The sequence below is a fragment of the Bufo bufo genome, chromosome 1, assembly GCF_905171765.1.
Source record: "Bufo bufo chromosome 1, aBufBuf1.1, whole genome shotgun sequence".
NCBI lineage: Eukaryota > Metazoa > Chordata > Amphibia > Anura > Bufonidae > Bufo > Bufo bufo.
In genome coordinates this window covers 233654391-233666997 of record NC_053389.1, presented here as the reverse complement: position 1 = coordinate 233666997, position 12607 = coordinate 233654391, and the positions used below count along the sequence as shown (strand labels likewise).

Here is a 12607-nt window from a genome sequence, read left to right as displayed (position 1 = left end):
GGAGATCGGTAAAAGACATGACTACTTTGTTTTGATAGATATCCTCTATGTGGCAAATATTGTGACTTCTCCAAAAAAGGGCATCATGAAATGAGAATAAATCAGGAAAGAGAGGGTTATCCCATAGTGGAAGCCCCTCCATTACATCTGAGTACTCACATAATTCCTTTGCTGCTGTCCATACTTGGATGGCCACTCTGCGACCACTTCCTGATCCCCCAAAAAATGGTGAGAATAGGGAGTTAAGCTGCTGAAAAAATCTGATAGAGACAGTATGGGGGGCATGTTCCAAAATATGTAGGCATTTGGGTAGCACTATCTTCTTTATGAGGTTTATGCGGCCCGCAACTGAGAGTGGGAGTGATCCCCAAAGTTTGAACTTATCTCTGCAATATGTCAACAAAGGAAGTGTATTTAAGGAATGAAAAGTTCCTGAGTCTTTGGTGATTGTAATTCCTAAGTATTTAAAATGTTGAACGGTAGGCAGCTCATAAAAAGTGGTTCTATCATGGACCTTGTATAAAAGGAAAGAAAGATTTCGACCAGTTTATACAAGGACCAGAATATCTGCCAAAATCGTTAATTAGTCGCATTGCCTGAGGGAAAGTGTCCTCCACATTAGACATAAATAATACTATATCATCTGCGTACAGATCCACTCTGTCCTCCCTGTCTCCCAGGACAATGCCACTAAACACTTCATCTTGTCTTATACTAATTGCCAACGGTTCAATGGCCAGCGCAAATAATAGGGGTGATAATGGGCACCCCTACCGAGAGTGAAGTAAGAGGAGGGGATACCATTCACGTTAACATTAGACCTGGGATTTTTATACAAAATGGATACCCATTTGATAAAGACCGGGCCAAAACCAAATCTTCGGAGAGTTTTCAGAAGAAATGGCCATTCAACCGAATCAAAAGCCTTAGCTGCGTCAAGAGGCGCAAAGGCCCATCTTTGTGTGGTACCTATTTGTGCCAGGACCTGGACTCTTCTAATGTTTTCCGATGTCGATTTCCCCAGCATAAAGCCAGATTGATCAGGGTGGATGACACTCAGGATACACTTATTCAATCTGTTCGCAAGTATTTTTGCTAAAATCTTATAATCAATATTAAGCATAGATATTGGTCTATCCACATTCTAGCGGATTTGTGTCCGGTTTTAAGATAACAATTATAGTAGCATCATACAATAACGCGGGTAGGGAGTCTTCGGAAAGCGCCTTGGCATACATCTGTTTGAGGGGCTCTATAAGTTGGTCCATATATTTGGTATACACTTCCAAAGGGATGCCATCAGTCCCTGGGGATTTCCCATTGGACATAGATGAGATTGCCAATTTAATTTCCTCAGATGAAATAGCGGCGTCCAGAGAGCCCACATCCTGGTAAAGCCAATGCAGAAAGGTATTCCTCTATTTCACTTATGGGGACCTGTAAGGGAGATCTATAGAGATTTTGATAAAACTCATGAAAGCGGTGAGCAATCGCCTCTGTTTCGATCAGCGTGGATCCTGTGGTACTATAGATTTTCAACACCGCAGGAGAACGTTGGTTTTGGTGTACTATGTGTGCTAATAATTTACTAGACTGATTACCTAATTCAAAATATGATTGCTTAGTGAAAAAAAGTTTACGTTGAGCCTTTTCTTTCAGGAGGTTGAGGTACTGGCGGCCCTGGGAAAGCCATGCATGCTTGTTAGAGTCAGAAGGGTTAGCGACATATGCAACCTCCAGTCTGACGCAGTCCCGCGCCATATCAGACTCCTGTCAGGCAGAAGCTCTTTTAACGTATGCTATAGAAGATTTCAGACAACCTCTGAGATAAGCCTTCAGTGTCTCCCAAAGTAAAAGAGGATTCTAGGAGGGGTCCTGACAAGCCAGGAACACTGATAATTGATCAGGAATTCGATCATGTGGCGTCAACAGGGTCAACCAAAAAGGGTGGATTCTCATACTAACAAAGGGACTTATTGTAGTTGCAGCAACAACTAAGTATAAAGGGGAGTGGTCAGAAATACCTCTAGCCCCATATTCGACCTGGGAGATGCAATTATATAGTGATGAATTGCTGAATACATAGTCAATGCGGGACAGAGTCTGGTGGGAAGAGGAATGGCAGGAATAGACGCGGTCATGCGGGTGTCTGTGTCTCCATACATCCACCCATCCCATCTCCCCCACCAAGCCCGCCAGTGGAGTGGGAGCGACAGGGTGGTCTGTCGGAGCCCTCTGTGTAAATCTATCCAACAAGGGGTCAAGTACCATATTACAGTCACCCATACATAGAGTCAGGGCTTGTGGATGCGCTGCAGCGAACGCGGCTGCTTGGTTGAGTATCCCCATATTAGCTGGTGGGGGGATATACAGCTATAATAACGTAATGTATGCAATTAATAAAGGCTGAGACAAAAATGTATCGTCCTTCCGGGTCCACAACCAAACTCTCCACCTCCCATCTGACAGACTTGTGTACCAAAAGGGAGACGCCTCTGGAGTGTGTAGCGTGACAAGCATGTTTCGCCCACTGGACCCAAGGATTTTGTAGTCTGCTAGAATGGTCTGGAATGAGATGCGTTTCCTGGATACACAAAATGTGAGGGTTATAACGCCTGATGTGTGAAAAAGCCATCGATCTTTTCCATGGGGAACCCAAACCTCTAACATTCCATGACAGAATACGTATTTCAGCCATAGCATTGATTAAAAAGAATCCTAATAATGAGTAAACCAACCAGCAATGTGAGATAGAGGTATGTAACGTGTGATACATCCTACCGCATAGGTCATCATATCTAATTGTGGAAGTTGAGACATGTACGAGTGCATATAGCAAGATATTCTTATCTGAATAGTAATCATAATTCGCCCAAACGTTGAGAAAATAAAACTGACAAACTATCGCACATAAGTACAACTTGATTAAAACTCTAAGCAGATGCTAACTGGTAACAGTTTAGAGATCTAACAGTCGTGGCTAAAAAGCTGTACGGGGAGTGCAGATAACCAACATCAGTGTCCGCACTAACCAAGAGGTCTATGTTGGAACTCTAGCTCTATTTGGGGGAATATAGCCGCCTTTGAGGTTAGCTCTGAGTTAAGGCCCAGATTCCATATATTATGGTATAGGTTTTAACCATGTGGAGTCACTGCCGGACCAGAAAGTACCTGTATTAGGAAAAGGGCAGACAGGGTAGAGGGAAAGGGGTGAGTGAAGGGGAGGGAGAAGGGAACATGAGCGAAAAAGAGGAGGTATAAGAGGAAAAGGTTAGGTCAAGTATCCCGCCAGCGAATACACAAGTAACTCTGGGAAAGCTTTATCAAAACTGGGATGAGCGTCCCGCTGCTGAGTACAAGGGTGAGCCTGAGGTAACTTATATAAGCGGCATTCCATTGCTGAGTACACACATAATCATAAGGTATTATAGCAAAGAGAAAAAAGGCCAGGCCTCCCACCATTAATACACAGATGGTCACGGAATAACAATTGGGAGCAAGGCTAAATAACCAGGTGTTAAGTAAATGGTTAAATGCAAAAATATGGTAGGTAAGGAAGACTGAATAGTCCCCTGCTGAATACACAAAAGGTAATAAGATGACATAAAGAAACAGGACTAAATAGCCCAAAGCTAAGCACATGAGTAAATTAAAAAAAGGGGGCGATGTTAAACATACCGCCGCTGAATACACTAAAAGGTTATGCAGAACCACACTGTGGAGATGACCCACAGACAGACTTTCGGAGTAAATTCAAAGTTCCAGCAAATAGGATAAGTAAAGTCGGATTTTATATGAGAAGAACTCAGGGTCTGTTCTGTACTCTTCTGCCATCCAGCCAGGTAACGGCCTCCGCCGGGGTGTTAAAGAACCTGGTATGTTCCCCATCAACGACGCGCAATCTGGCGGGGTACGCCATAGAATATGTGAATTTCAGTTCTTTGAGACGTCTTTTGACTCCAATAAAAGTGGCCCTCCTTTTCTGTAAATCAGCAGAAAAATCCGGGAATACCATAACTATAGTATTGTCATAGCGTATTTCTTGCTGCTTCCTGGCCAGCTGCAATAACAGATCCCAGTCATTGGAATTTAGGAGCCTGGCAAGAAGCGGCCTGGGTGGAGTGCCTGGGGAAAACAGTTTGGCAGGAACCCGATGCGCTCGCTCAACGGCAAATGCTGGAGAAAATTTAGCTCCTGGGAAGGTGTCCACCAGCCATTTCGAGACAAATTCACTAGGATGCGATCCTTCGGCCCGTTCAGGTAACCCGATTATTCGCAGGTTATTTCTTCTCTGGCGGTTCTCGTAGTCGTCGCATTTTTGCTGCCAGAAATTAACCTTTGCCTCCAGGGCGGTGATTGGCACAGGCAGAGGAGCAGTGCAATCTTCCAGCTCGGAGACCTTGGTTTCTGCCTCTTTAACTCGGTTTCTCAGATTATGCATATCTTGCCAGAGCAATCCCAGGTCCACCTTAACTTCTTCCAACTTGCCCGACAATGTGGATCTGCAAGTAGTGATAGCGTGCAGAAATTTGTTAGTGACCTGTGCCAGTGTGGGTTCTTCCTCCTGTTCTGGATCTCTCGGCATTGCATTTTCGGCGTCCGACGAGGAGGCCCTTGAGACAGAGTCGGCGCCATCTTGGTCGCTCGTTCTGGCGAACGCCTTGAGCTTTTCAGCAGTAATAGGGGGTTTGTTTTTGGACATGCTTCGTCCTCTGAGTCTCCCCGATCTTTTCTCCTTGGGCTGAGGAATGATGGCGGCAAAATACTGCTCAGGATGATAGCTGTTAGAGCTGTTCATAAGCGGAGCTCACTCAGACACGACCGTTCATGACCACGGCTGGCCACGCCCCAGCCACCGTCACCTTTACTTGCAATTGTGTCATGAACAAGAAACCTGGACTGTTACGGACTGGAACAGTATCATCAAATCCAGGTTATTTTTGTGATCCAGTGACGGTCAGGTCACAGTATTGAGGCCTTGTGGTTTGCTCTTCAATCCTGCCTTTGGTGTGGAGCGACACACTACCCCAACAAGGAGGCAGCGCATATGACAGGCGGTCACCTCTAGTAGCGATACGAGGGACACTAACCGCTCAGTGATATGTTTAGGACTGAACATCCTGCAGCCACATGTGTTCTCTCTCATGGCAGGGCTTCCAGCTGGCATTTTTTTAGCAGGATAATGTTCGTCCACACACAGCAAGGGTTTCCCAGGATTGTCTCCTCCAGATAACACTTCCTTGGCCTGTCTGGTGGCCAGATTTATTGCCAATCAAGCATTTTTGGGAACAGCTGAACACCAGCTTTGGCAGCGAACAAGTGTGCAGGATCTACAGAGCAAAAGTGCCACAGGATAACATACAGAACCTGTATGCCTCCATGCCCAAATATATCTCATCTTGTATCCAGGCTGGAGGTGGCACAACAGGACACTACAGCCTCCTTTCTATTGTACAGTTTTCCCCAATAAACATATCATTTCGCTCTAATATTCTAATCACTTACATATATCATCATACATAGAAAGTTTAATTTGATTTCAACAACTCCTCCTTGGTATGTTATTTTCTTCTCTATGAGTACCATTTTTTTTGTCATTTTGAGCATTCATGTCACCTAGTGGTGATTTATGATGTTTTCCTGGTGTGCAGTACTCCATCACTGCCGGCAGGTGACGCTATATTACCTGTATTTGACAATAATAAAAATGACAGACAGGTAGGAGTATTACATCTACAAAAATATGTTTCACTAGTGAAATAGTCTCCAATCTGTGGCTTTCCAGCTGTTATGAAACTACAATCCCCAGCAGGCCCTGACAGCCGCAGACAGGAGGCCATGTAGTCTTGCTGGAGAGCTACAGGTTGGAGACTATTGCACTGAACATCCTACACAACCTTGCAGCCTAGAATATCTGTTTCATATTTGCAATGGAAAATGTTTTTACCTTTTTGCCCCCAAATTGTTAACAAATTCTACTTCGGCCTCATGCACACGGCCGTTGTTTGGGTCCGCATCCGAGCCGCCGTTTTGGCGGCTTGGTCTGCGGACCCATTCACTTCAATGGGGCCGCAAAAGATGCGGACAGCACTCAGTGTGCTGTCCGCATCCGTTGCTCCGTTCCGCGGCCCCGCCAAAAAAATATAACATGTCCTATTCTTGTCCGCAAAACGGACAAGAATAGGCACTTATATCAATGGCCGCCCGTTCCGTTCCGCAAATTGCGGAAGGCACACAGGCGGCTTCCGTTTTTTGCGGACCGCAAAAAATGGCACGGTCGTGTGCATGTAGCCTAAGTTACATCAATTTCTAGAACAGCCAATATGGTTTCCATGGCATCTCCCACATGGGTTGTCACTCAGATACCTGTATAGTAATTGTAACAAGATATGCAGTCATATGTTGCCAGGTCCTATACTACCACATAACTAGTACCTCAGAAAGCTGGGGCGGTCATAGCGGCAGTCACGACACTTACTTATAAAACCTAATATGGTGCAGTCACAGACTTACCTCAAAGTGAAATAATTGTGTGAGCTCCTCAGTGTCTGGGATGCCAGTGAAATCTTCTATTCTCACAATGTCTAACCACGAGTGAGCACATGTGATCACTGCAAACAATGTTGTATACACAGTGTGGCCCTTTCATCCCTTTACAAGAGAAGCCAACTGAAGAGATAGCTGCCAATGTCCCCAATACTAAGGTTATATACCTGCTAAATATCTCGTGACCGCTCCATCCCTAAATTCATCACCACTGTGAACCTTTGTACCTATAACCCAGTACGACAGGACACATCATAAGATCACACTGTTACACTAGTGGTTGTCAAGGTAGAGCTTGGCAAACACTGACACATGAAAGCCTAATGTGCCTATACAGCAATCTTGGCTACAACACCTGATGTGCAACCAAATATCGCTGTGTGGCAGTGGAACCATTGGAGTGAATGGGATCTCGGCAACTTGCCGCAGAATCACAAAAAAAAAAAAAAAAGAATCAACAATGGTGGATTTTTGGGGATTCTGGGTTCACATTTTGCAAGTCACGCTTTGGCCCCATTCACTTCAATGGCTGCACTGCTACACGTATATAATTAAGAAAATACAGGACCCACTAAGGATAAAGTCCTGAGAACCTAGATGCACGCCTCCAGAGCCATATCCCAAAGTTGATCCATAAATCCAACGTAGAAGAAGAGGCAGCATCCAACGATTTGAATAGCGGTGCTTTTAATTGAAGACAAGGCAGTACATGCAACCCAGGAGTGCGATGTTTCGGCTATACCTTGAGGAAGGCTAAAGGTAGAACTGAAACATCACATTTCTGGGTTGTTTTACTGCTTTGTTTTAGATTAAAAGCACCGTTATTCAAATTGTTGAATGCTGCCTCTTCTTCTACATTGCACTGCTACACAGTGACCAAGACTGCAGTGTAGTCCCAGTCTTAGCTACACAACTCAACAGACGGTATCACACATGATACACTTAGATACACTCGCTCAACAGGCAGCATTATATGTGACAGTCTTATATGCATCAGTTTAGCAAACAGTATCACACAGGAGGCTTAGAAAAAGAAGCTCAACAGACAGTATCACATATGATAGGCTTATATACAGCAGCTCAGCAGACAGAATCACAGAGCTGTCAACTCTCCCAGGAGTCACCCTGAGAGGGCAAAAAAAACTACCGTAAATATATTTTTTAAGATATAATATATATACACACACTATATATATATATATATATATATATATATATATATATATATATATATATATGGAATCTGCAGCACTCCTGGATAATAACTTTATTCACTCGTGATTAGATGCGAATTTCCAGTCCTCTCACAGGACCATGTTCAAACCTTGATAATGGTCCTGCAAAGAACTGAAACATGGCATTAGTTCACATGCATGAATATAGTTATTATGCTTTTTCATCATCCAGGAGTGCTGCGGATTACTTTATTATATAAACAAAGGATCCTACATCATAATTTTTTTTGCCAATACGTTTTTATTTATTTATTGAAAAGCAGGAAATACCAGTTACAGGTTGTCAACCGCAGTGGTGGTACACAGGCCTATGCATTCCGGGATATCATCCTTGCATATCCACTACATTTGTTGACAGGAATGAGCAAAGAGGCACTCTTCCAGTAAACATATATAACGATAAAAGGAAAAACAGTCAACAAGCAAAAGATGCAGTGCACATTGGGAGAAGCCCTTGTACGTTAATCATGGAGGTAGGTTGCCCTTCACTGTATAAATTATCATAGAGAAAGGAAGGAGGCAAAGGGTGACAATAATTGTAATCTTCAATCACATTCCACTTTCAGAGGGTTTCATTAAATACTCAGAAGACAGACAGGGAGTGAAGCCTCCCCACTTAGCAGGCAATTCAACGCTCATAGACATGCAGGAAAAGGCCTCTCTATTGCGTACCAAGCCCTAGGTCCACACCTAGAGGACAAGTCATGCTTTATGGTGAAGTGGGTGGAGGAACTTGGATATGAATGGACCATTTATGAATGGCGAGATGCTTTCTATTGGGCGGTGGCTGGATCCAATTGCATTACCATGCAGAGCAAAATCGTAAAATCCAACTTCGTTGGTATCTAACCCTGGCCCGTATAGCACACATTATTCCTACATACAGCCTATATTGCTGGCGGGGATGTGGAGAAAGGGGAACGCCGTCACACATGTAGTGGAATTGTCCTACCATATCTCCCTTCTGGAAGGAAGAGTATGACCTTTTATCTAAAGTGGCTGGCTTTCCCCTCCCCCTGTCACCGGCACTAGCTATACTCTCCATTGGGTTTGAGACCCTCCCATACACATACCGGTGGGTAGTGGCAGGGATACTAACAGCGGCACAAAAGCTAATTGCTACTTACTGGAAATTGCCTATCACCCAGAGTCTCTTGGAATTGGTGGCCCTAGTTAATAAATATATGCAACATGAATGCATATATGCCGCTTCACATAAAAATAGATCGCAGGTGGTACAAAGATGGGAATTATGGTGTACATCCTCTTGTGCTTCCCACATTCCAAAGATAGTCTTGTGAATATGTATTACAGGACTACCTATCTCCGGGAAAACTATTGAAGAGTGTTTGGGGGAGAGTTAGATGGGCGGCTCTGGCATATCACGATCACTGGTATTGTTCTTTAGTTGTCGTGCTTCCACGCACGTTACTATGTTTACTATTTTCTTAAGGATCACATTGTTCTATTAACCGGTAACAATATTGATCGTTTTACTATCGCATCATTATAGATTGTACAAACCACAAGAGCGCTGAATGCTTTCGTTTAAACTCAATGTAATGTTTGAACAGCATCTCATTGATTTGTACTGGAAAACCGAATAAAAATCTGAAAGTAAAAAAAAAAAGGAAGGCGGCCAGGGAGACCAGATTATCAAGAAGACGGCCCTTTAGTTTTCCCAACCCACTAGTTCCTCCATTCTACAAATCTACTGCACTTTCTCTATCCACATGCTCAAGGTAGGAGGATCCGTGCTCCGTAAGGAGATGGATGGCCAAATCCCTAGCCCCTGGAGAAAGACCTCCCCTAGGAAGCCAATGGAAGTTGTGCTCAGGAGCCAGTTGTAAACTGGTAGAACACACTTTATTAATAGCAGAATTGATTGTTTGACAAAAAATCTGACCCCACAAGACCTATTTTAGCCAGAAATTGGGGTGTTTTGTACCACCTTGTATATAAAGGGCTCAGAGTGTGTGGCACTACATAAAGGGGCAAAGAGTATGAGTTACTGTCTATAGGGGACACTATCATTAGCTGCTTAGTTAGCATGGTTCTGGGGCTGTATTTATGTACTGTGCTTTGTTCTGGCCCTGTATATATGTTCTCAACTTGGTTCTGGAGCTGTATTTAGGTGCTGAGCTTTGTCCTGGTGCTCTATTTATATGCTAAGCTTGGTCCTGGGGCTGTATTTACACATGGGCTTAGTTCTGGTGCTGTATATACAGTCATGAATAAAACAAAGTACACCTTTTTTGAATAATATGGTTTTATACATCATGTGATTTACATATTATATAAAACATCTAGTCCTTAGAAGGTTTTAAAATGAGATAAATATGACCTCAAATGAGCAACACACACACCAGATTCCACCATATTATTATTTAACAACAATGAAGTCAAAATGGAAAAGCTATAAATTGAAAAACCGTATGTGAAACACCACATGAATCAATAGTTTGTAGAACCACCTTTATCAGCAATTGCTTGATGAAATAGTTTTCTGCATGATTATCAGTCTCTCACATAGTTCTGGAGGAATTCTGGCCCATTCTTCTTTACAATGTTGCTTTAGTTCATTGAGGTTTGTGGAGAGTTCTCTTAAAGTCCCACCACAGCATTTCAGTTGGGTTAAGGTCTGGACTTTGACTGGGCCTTTGCAACACCTTGATTCTTTTCTTTTCCAGCTATTCTGTGATAAATTTGCTGGTGTGCTTGGGAGCAGCGTACTATTGCATGATCCATTTTCAGCCAAGCTGTTGGGTAGATGGCCTCACATTTGACTCTAGAATACTTTGGCATACAGAGTTCATGGTCAACTCAATGACCGCAAGGTGCCATATCCTGTGACCGTAAAACAAGCCCAAATATTTTCTAGGGGTACCATCATTTTTGTCCAGGCCAGTTTTACTAGTTTGAACCACAATTCAAAAGCAATGGCTGATTTTCAAATATTTACTTATTATTACTTTTGTCAGTTTCAAGTTATTTCAGTGACCATTGTGTTTTTTCCTTTAACAGAAGGGTACCAACATTTTTGTCCATGTGTGCATGTGCCATACTTGGTTCTGGTGCTGTATCCACGTAGTGAGCTTGGTATAGCACCACCACTATTGTATTCAAAATGGCAGAATAGCCATGTACTATTGTGTCAGCCAATAGGCCACTCCTACTTGTGCCACCACGTCAGGGCTCTCCCAGGTTGACATCTCTTGTATCACACATTATTCATTTACATCCAGAAGCCGAAAACATGAGGGAAAAAAAGTTTACTAGTAAGTTTCATACTCCAATTATTCGTTATTTAGATAACTAAACCTTCACCTGAGATCCTCAAAGAGAATACATTAAGGGGTTAATCTGCAGTGTCCCCCACTATGTGTCGCCCCCTATTAGATTCTTCAGGGTCAAACGCTTATCCCTGAACAAAACCTGCTGCCATGGTGACCTTTGGTGCTGTGCCCATCGCCATGGAGACAATTTGGCTGCAGCATCAACCTAAATCTAGGCCAGGCCTGAGGACTTTGTGAGTCAGTGGTAGCAAAGACCTGAAAACGTTAACCCAGTTTTGTCTGCAGGCTACGTTTCTGGAGGAATATGGGACACCTCCCAATGTTCTAGGACAGAGCAGTCGTGTCATTACAGGATCATTTACTTTTATGTGGATTTGCCTGGAATTACATTGCTCAATGCCATTGTTTGATAGTTCAGATCTCTGCACTGTTGTCTCTGTGCTCACTGCTGGCAACGTTCCCCTCATTTTAATGATTACACAGCTACACAACATGGTACCAAGCCAAATAAAAGCATAAGCATACCCTGTCCTTCACTGAATATCGTTGAAGTAAATGTCCACTGCCATCATCAGACAATAAGGGTTCTCAGGCATAAGTTTACTAGACTAGCTGTGCCGCCATAGTAACTGCAGAGTCACACAGTGGTCTCCCCCAAACTGTCCCCAGAACAATGCTAGACCCTTCACGTTGAGATGTGGTACAGGAAATATTCTGATGACAACATGCTCTGTTCTCATTTTTGTTAGATGTTGTGTGTCAGCATCCACATCAACGTTCACACATATCCACCATGCTCAGATCAGGCAAGATGTAGATATTGGTGTGTAAGCACCTCACAGGAACCAGGAGGGGACATGTAGGGTCTCTCAGAAGTGTAGCCTTAGGCTTTGGGCCTGCATCTTTAACAAACCTTTTTTTTAACGTACATCAAAAGGGCCCATTTGTCATTAATGATTTACCCGACCTGATAAGAAGACTAATAAGATGGCTCATTATCTCCAAGTCCATCCCCCATTCAGAGGATTAGGCTCAACTCTATAACTAGCTTTACTGGTATTCAATCCACAATTGTGTTTCCTTTTAACTACGTGCTTAACCAAGAGTGAAGGAGTACGTAACTTTTATAAATACAAATTAAACGTTATGCGCAGATACGATTAGAGTGATTTTTTGCGTCCAACGTGCATCACTCATATTGTTCCATCTGATACATGTCACGATTAAGATGAGACTCTTTTGTGACATGCATCAGATGGAACAATAAGAGTGAGTGAATATGTTTGAAGTTCCCCTCACTTTACCCAGCCAAGAGTGTCACATTAAGTGACATCACCATGACGGGCTTCATTAGGTGGTGAAGGGTCCAAATGGTCTCCAAATTCTATCCACTGTCTCAACAGCCAGTTACATACACAAGAATGGCGCGGATGCTGAAACCATTTACACTTCGTTCAGATTCCATTCACAGTATTTCTCAATCAAAACAGACCCAACAAAGGCCAATAGTAAAATTGCAACTGACTTCTA

At 43.2% G+C, this 12607-nt stretch overlaps 1 protein-coding gene across 2 annotated transcripts in view; it reads right to left on the bottom strand.

The window, feature by feature from the left end:
- Positions 1-12607, bottom strand: part of SLC25A18 (solute carrier family 25 member 18) — a 31468-nt gene that overhangs the window by 18434 nt on the left and 427 nt on the right. Inside the window, exon 1 of one of the 2 annotated variants that reach the window (XM_040436812.1) lies at positions 6514-6668. The exons of the other annotated variant lie outside the window; for it this stretch is intronic. The gene's annotated coding sequence lies outside the window, so the exon portion shown is untranslated. Of the gene's footprint in view, positions 1-6513; positions 6669-12607 lie in introns of those variants that run through there. 2 annotated transcript variants of the gene reach the window in all.